This window comes from Neltuma alba, unplaced genomic scaffold, assembly GCF_004799145.2.
Source record: "Neltuma alba isolate B1F8T4 unplaced genomic scaffold, ASM479914v2 tig00012187_pilon, whole genome shotgun sequence".
Taxonomy (NCBI): Eukaryota; Viridiplantae; Streptophyta; class Magnoliopsida; order Fabales; family Fabaceae; genus Neltuma; species Neltuma alba.
This window is the reverse complement of record NW_021636728.1, coordinates 626,302-632,727: the sequence shown is the minus strand read 5'-3', so window position 1 is coordinate 632,727 and position 6,426 is coordinate 626,302. Positions and strand designations below refer to the sequence as shown.

Below are 6,426 nucleotides of genomic sequence, written 5' to 3'. Positions count from 1 at the left end.
ATTTTACCATATTGTCTCTCCTTTTTTTTTCCCCCCCATCAAATCCTCATCTCTGTTTTTTTCCCAATAAAGATCAAATGTAAATTTCCCCCCCTTAATATCTGTATGTCGGGGAATTAACGTAAAGTTTGAAATAAATATCACCATTCAATATTTGGGATCAATGCGGCATTCTATAACTTATGTAAATACGCTGAGTAACACTTTCTGCCTAGAAGTTCGGCCCTTTGGGGCTCACCTCCGCGATATCCAATTACTTTTATGGCCTACAAAATCTTGGTGCACTCTCCTTCCATTGTTGGAAGGGTTGGGCCTTGGCCCATGATCCTAGGTTTTTGATCCCTTATTCTGCTGAACTGTTTTAAGTTTTTTTAAAAAAATAATATACTACCTTTGGTCTTTAATATAAAATCCTGTTTGATTTTTATTTTAGTCCTAAATATAAGATCTTAATTCACTTTATCTCTTATATTTATATTTTTTTTCCAAAGTAGCCCTTCTAATAATAAGAGTTTTAGTCAATACACTTAATTAGTAAGGATATTTTAGAAAAAACAACACCTATTTATGACAAATAACTGACTCAACTTACTTTTTTAATCTCTTCAAATTAATCAACTGGCTCTTATAATTAGGATATGAGGTAGTATATTATTTACTAATATTTTAAAAGTTAGAGCAGATGTAAAATTGAAAAAGCTATGGTTCATTCAGTTGAGGTGGAAGGATCGGTAGTCAAACTAGTAACGTAAGAATTAAATAAAAATTTAATATAATAAATATAATAAATACATGTAACATATATTTACATAACTTGAAAATAAACATAAACAAGTTCACATCTACAATATAACTGTGATAAACAATACAAGAAATTAAAGAGTAAATAAACTCCATATTAATCTTATTATTGACATTTTCAAATTGTGATTGGATGCCTCTAGAGTGATCATAGAGCCTTTATTTAGAATTGACTCCTAAATATAATACATGCTACTACTGGCGACCTTGTTCTTTGGATTTTGGAGAAAATTGCCTTTGAAGTCCTCGTTCTCCATCGGCCACAATTGTGCTCAAAAACTTCTAAAATGATTTTATAAATAAAAAAAGGGCTAAAGTATATATTTAGGGCCTATTTGGGAGGGCTTAAGAAATCCTCTATAAATATGTTTCACGTAGATAAAACTCCTCTCATATACTTACCTCGCATTCTGTAAATCATTATTGAAAAGCTACTTATAAGTTACTTATAAGCTGTTCCAAACAGACTCTTAGTTCTTTAATTTTATGTAAGATTTAAGTTTCGTCTATTAACTTTAAAAAGTATACTTTGAGTCTTTTAACTTTAAAATTATTAGTCTCAAATGATGATTTTTTGTAACAGTCATGATTATTTTGAATATTAAATTTAATATGTTAGCATTTAGTAATATTTTATCAGTATTTAAGAGTTCAATATCACTATTTTTTGTTAACAGTTATAGGGTTAGAAGATTAAAAGTATATTTTTTAAAATTAGGAGACTAAAATAAAATCTTGTATAAAATTAAAGCACTAAAATACATTTTAAAAAAACGTTAAGGGGGGAAAAACACGAAGCTTGAAACACCTAGAACGTGGGGACAGTTAGTGGCTTCACTGGATTATTATGCTTGTTTTGTTTTTATTTTTCAAATTTAAGCTTCATAGAAAAAGTCAAACAGCCCATGTGATGAAAGGGATATTTATTTATTTATTTTCTTGGGAAAAAGGAAGCACGAGAGGAAACAGAAATGACAAGGCGCACGCTATGTTCTAAATTTATTTTACTTGTTTTGGACAAAAATCCTTTCGACATCAAGACATGGAACCATGTCCCAGATGGATATCATGGTAATCATTCCTTTATTTTCTGTTCCTCGTTTCCCCCCCCCCCTTTTGGAGTGTGGTTAGCCATTATTGATCCCCCATTTCTATATGCAGCTCAGAATCAGGTGCTTTAACTCTACGCGCACACAGACATGGTGGCCCTCGTCATTCTCTTGTTATCATTCTTCCTCGTGTTCCTTATCTGCAGAACAAGAAGAACACGACCACATCTTCCCCCAGGTCCTTGTGGTCTTCCTCTCATAGGCAATCTTCATCAGCTTCCTAAATCTGCCCAACATCGCTGTCTATGGCGTCTCTCCAAGCAATATGGCCCTCTCATCTTCCTTCGCTTTGGCCTCAAGCCCGCCATAGTTGTTTCCTCAGCCAACATAGCCAAACAAGTCATGAAAACACACGACCTCGTATTTGCTAGCAGACCATCCTTGCTTGGTCAACAGAAATTGTCTTACAATGGCTTAGACGTGGCTTTCGCTCCTTACAGTGACTATTGGAGAGAAATGAAAAAATTATGTGTCCTTCACTTGTTTAGCTCTCGACGCATCCACTCGTTTCGTCCCATTCGAGAAGACGAGGTTGCGAGAATCATTCGAAGGTTTTCTCAATCTGCTGCTTCTCACGAACTAATCAACCTCAGCAAGTCAATGATGTCTTTCACAGGAACTTTGATTTGTAGGATTGCTTTTGGGAAGAGGTATGAGTTGGAAGACAAAGGAAGCGAGATAAGTAGGTTCCATGGACTGCTCCATGAATCTCAGGCCTTGTTGGCAGAATTTTACTTTTCAGATTATATTCCATGGTTGGGGTGGATTGATAGAATCAAAGGACTTTATAGTCGACTGGATAAAACCTTCAAGCAGCTCGACATGTTCTACCAACAAGTCATCGACAACCACATGAGTCCAACGATGCCTCAAACCGAACAAAAGGACATCATTGATATCTTTCTTCAAGTAATGGATTCTCATTCAACCTCAGTTGATCTCACTATGGACCATATCAAAGCTTTGCTCATGGTAATGTCGTCTGCATCTTCTTGCACTGCATTGAAATATTAGTTAGATAACTAATTTAGAGATATTAATTAGGAAATTAGTTAAGTTGATTATTTGTTACAAATATGTGTTGGTCTTCATAAATTATACTTTTTAATCATGTGTATTGGATGATTGAAATTATCTTTTGGTAGTAAGAAATTCTTTACAGTCAACAAGAATATTTTGAAAAAAAATGGAAGACAAAATGAATTAAAGTTTTATATATATGACCAAATCCAACCCCTTAACAAGTTCTCATCATGTGACAGTATTTTTTTAGGGTTATTGAGCAATTAGACAATTACTTTCTCTTATGATGGATGCAGAATATATTTATAGCAGGAACAGACACGAGTGCAGCGACATTACTTTGGGCGATGACCTCACTTATGAAGAATCCCAGAGTGATGAAAAAGGCACAAGATGAAATCAGAAAGTCATATGGCCAAAAAGATTTTATAAACGAGGAGGATATAGAAAGGCTTCCTTATCTCAAAGCAGTGGTTAAGGAGACACTGAGATTGTTCCCACCTTCACCCTTGCTTGTGCCAAGAGAATCCTTGGAAAGTTGCAACATAGAAGGGTACGAGATTCAAGCCAAGACTCTAGTTTTTGTGAACGCATGGGCCATAGGAAGAGACCCTGGGGCATGGGAAGACCCAGAACAGTTTTACCCAGAAAGGTTCTTCAAGTGCTCAATAGACTTAAAAGGGCAAGATTTTGAGCTGATTCCGTTTGGATCTGGACGCAGGATTTGTCCTGCATTGCACATGGGATTGGCCACTGTGGAACTTATGCTCGCTAATCTCCTTATCTTTCGATTGGGAATTGCCCTCTGGGATTAAGCAGCAAGACATTGACGAAGAAGTCATACCAGGAATAACAATGCACAAAAAGAACGATCTTTGCCTGGTTGCCAAGAACCATACAGCCCACCCACATTCGCACCTGTTGGGTCTGGCATAGGTTGTTCACAGTACAATTCAAGATCCATACGGCTCGCTCCACCAATTGAAGTTATGTGATGGAGGAAATTTGTGTTTGTCTTATTCTGATTATGGGGAGTTGAAATATTAGGAAAGTTTGAAAATATCAGAGAAATAAGCATGCAAGATAGACGCATGCAATTTTGTCAAGGCAAGCTGGTTAGTTAAAGCTTTTGTCCTGTTGTTATCTAGAGTTTGTGCCGTGTTGGAATTGGAACCAGTTTTGGTGCTCATCTCTTTGATGAGCATCATAAGCTCATCATATCTGAACTGTCTATATCTCATTGAACGGTTCAATTTAAAGTCTTTAATTAATTATTTTTAAATAGAAAAAAACTATTTTTTAAAAGAATGATAGTTAAGAGATTATCACTATTTTAGATTCGATACATATTAAAATAATTATTTTAAATAAATAAAAATAAAAAAGAAATCAAATCTAAACTACTCAAATGAGATACGGACGGTTCAAATCTGATTAGCTTATGGTGCTCATCAAATGGATGAACACCAAAACTGGTTCCGTTGGAATCAACCCACTCTAACGGTTTATCAAGATATGAGACCCACCCACTTATGGTGAATTTATTTCACAAAAACAATCAGAGAGAATTGTAATCGTGTCCCCAAAAAAAAAATTATTAAGAACTCTTAATGACAAGTGAACAGTTGTTATTTCTTATTTTGAAATTTGTCACTATATACTGTTCTATATCATTTGTATTTTTAATAATTATTTTCATTCATGAGATTTCATAGTAATTCTCCCAAACAATCATTAGACATCAATCAAGATTAATAAGAAGTTATTTAAGCAATACTACCTCTAACCCAGTTGACTAATTTAAAAAAATTGAGAAAGTTATAAAAATTACCTAATCATAACATATGTTGCATGATCTTTCTCAAATACTTATCTATATCATTAAATTACAGATCGGTTTATAAATCAAGCAAATTAGTTTAAAGAAGAAAATAAATATAAATATTTAAAGTAATTTATTTATTTTTTCATCTCTCCAAATTAATTAATTGCGTCTTATATTAAGGATAAAAGTTAAGATAGTAGTTTTTATGGATTTAAAGATCTTTATGATAGAGTATCTAATTAGAGCTAGAGCATTTGAATAATTTTTCAAAATGATCACGGGAGCATGAGCATGACCTCTGATTATTCAAGTGAGGATTATAGACGGGTTGAGTTTTCCCAGATTTATTTTTTAAAACACCATTTTAATTGACACACGATCTAAAATAAAAATAATTTCTATTATTTTTTTAAAAAATAATTTTATTATTTAAAAATCATCAATTTTACTATATGTTGCGCACAAAAAGATATGCTTGGATTTGGAAGTTGGACTTTGCTGGAATCGTGCGTGGTGAGTCATTGTCACTATTATAACTTGGACACAACTCAAAACAGGGCAGCCAGGCAAGAACGTAGATAACAGTGTTAGAGGATGAGGTTCACGAGGTGTAAAATTAATATGTGCAAGTATATCTTCAAACTAATCAACGATTAGGTGATCAGTGTACAAGTTCCTTTGGCAAGCACAGAATAATACAAGTACGTGGATTTGAGCGTATGAGCTTTTTTTTTTCCAAAAAAAAATACTCCTCCGGTCCTTAATATAGGACCCAATTGTTGAGTTAGTTTTGGTCCTAAATATAAGACCCATTTATCATATTTATCAATTTTCTCTAAATTACCCCTATGGATACTCTCTCAACCATAATCAAGTGGAAGAAGAAGATAGGTATTAAGAAAGATAATTATGGTATTTTAAGAAAAACATGTTATATTTCTTATAATTAACTAACTTACCTAACTTTCTTAATCTAATCAAATTAGTTAAATGAGTCTTATATTAAGGACCGGAGGAGTACTACGCGTTCTATTAATTAAAGAGGTGAGATAGTATCGTTAAATTAAATATAACTAAAGAATATGTAAGTTGACACAAAATATAACATAAAAATATTCTTTTAAGAATAAAATGATGAAAAATATATGTTGCTAACGTGGTAAAAAAATTACGAGTTAATGTGTAAATTTGTTTTGAAAGTTTTTACTTAAGAGCATGGGCATTCAGAAGTATTTTTTTGTGCAAATTTATCTTGAAAGTTTAAAATAATAACAATATTGCACCTACTATTAAAATTAAAAAAAACTAATATTGACTATTAAAATAGTAACATTAACTATTAACATTTTTAACCATAAGAATAATATTGCTATTATTTTAAATTTTTAGGAAAAATTTGCACCCTAAGTACGTAACACTTTTGAGTAAAAACTTCCGGGACACTATTGCCCCGGAGGTTTTCACTGGGAAAACCAGTTTGTAATATTTTGTTTTAACTCTTTTTTAAATTTATATTTATGAATGTATTTAGTTCTTCCAATATATCCATTTTTATTGTTCTTTATAGTTATTTTGTGATTAATCAAAATTAAATCAAATCATGAGCAATCTTGATGGACTAGGAGATGAAAAAAGAATCTAAATCTAAAAAACTAGACATAGTCACAT

At 32.6% G+C, this 6,426-nt stretch overlaps 1 pseudogene; it reads left to right on the top strand.

The window, feature by feature from the left end:
• The first annotated feature begins 1,796 nt into the window (after window positions 1-1,796).
• On the top strand, window positions 1,797-4,156 carry LOC114724393 (cytochrome P450 83B1-like; annotated as a pseudogene).
• Window positions 4,157-6,426: the final 2,270 nt, after the last annotated feature.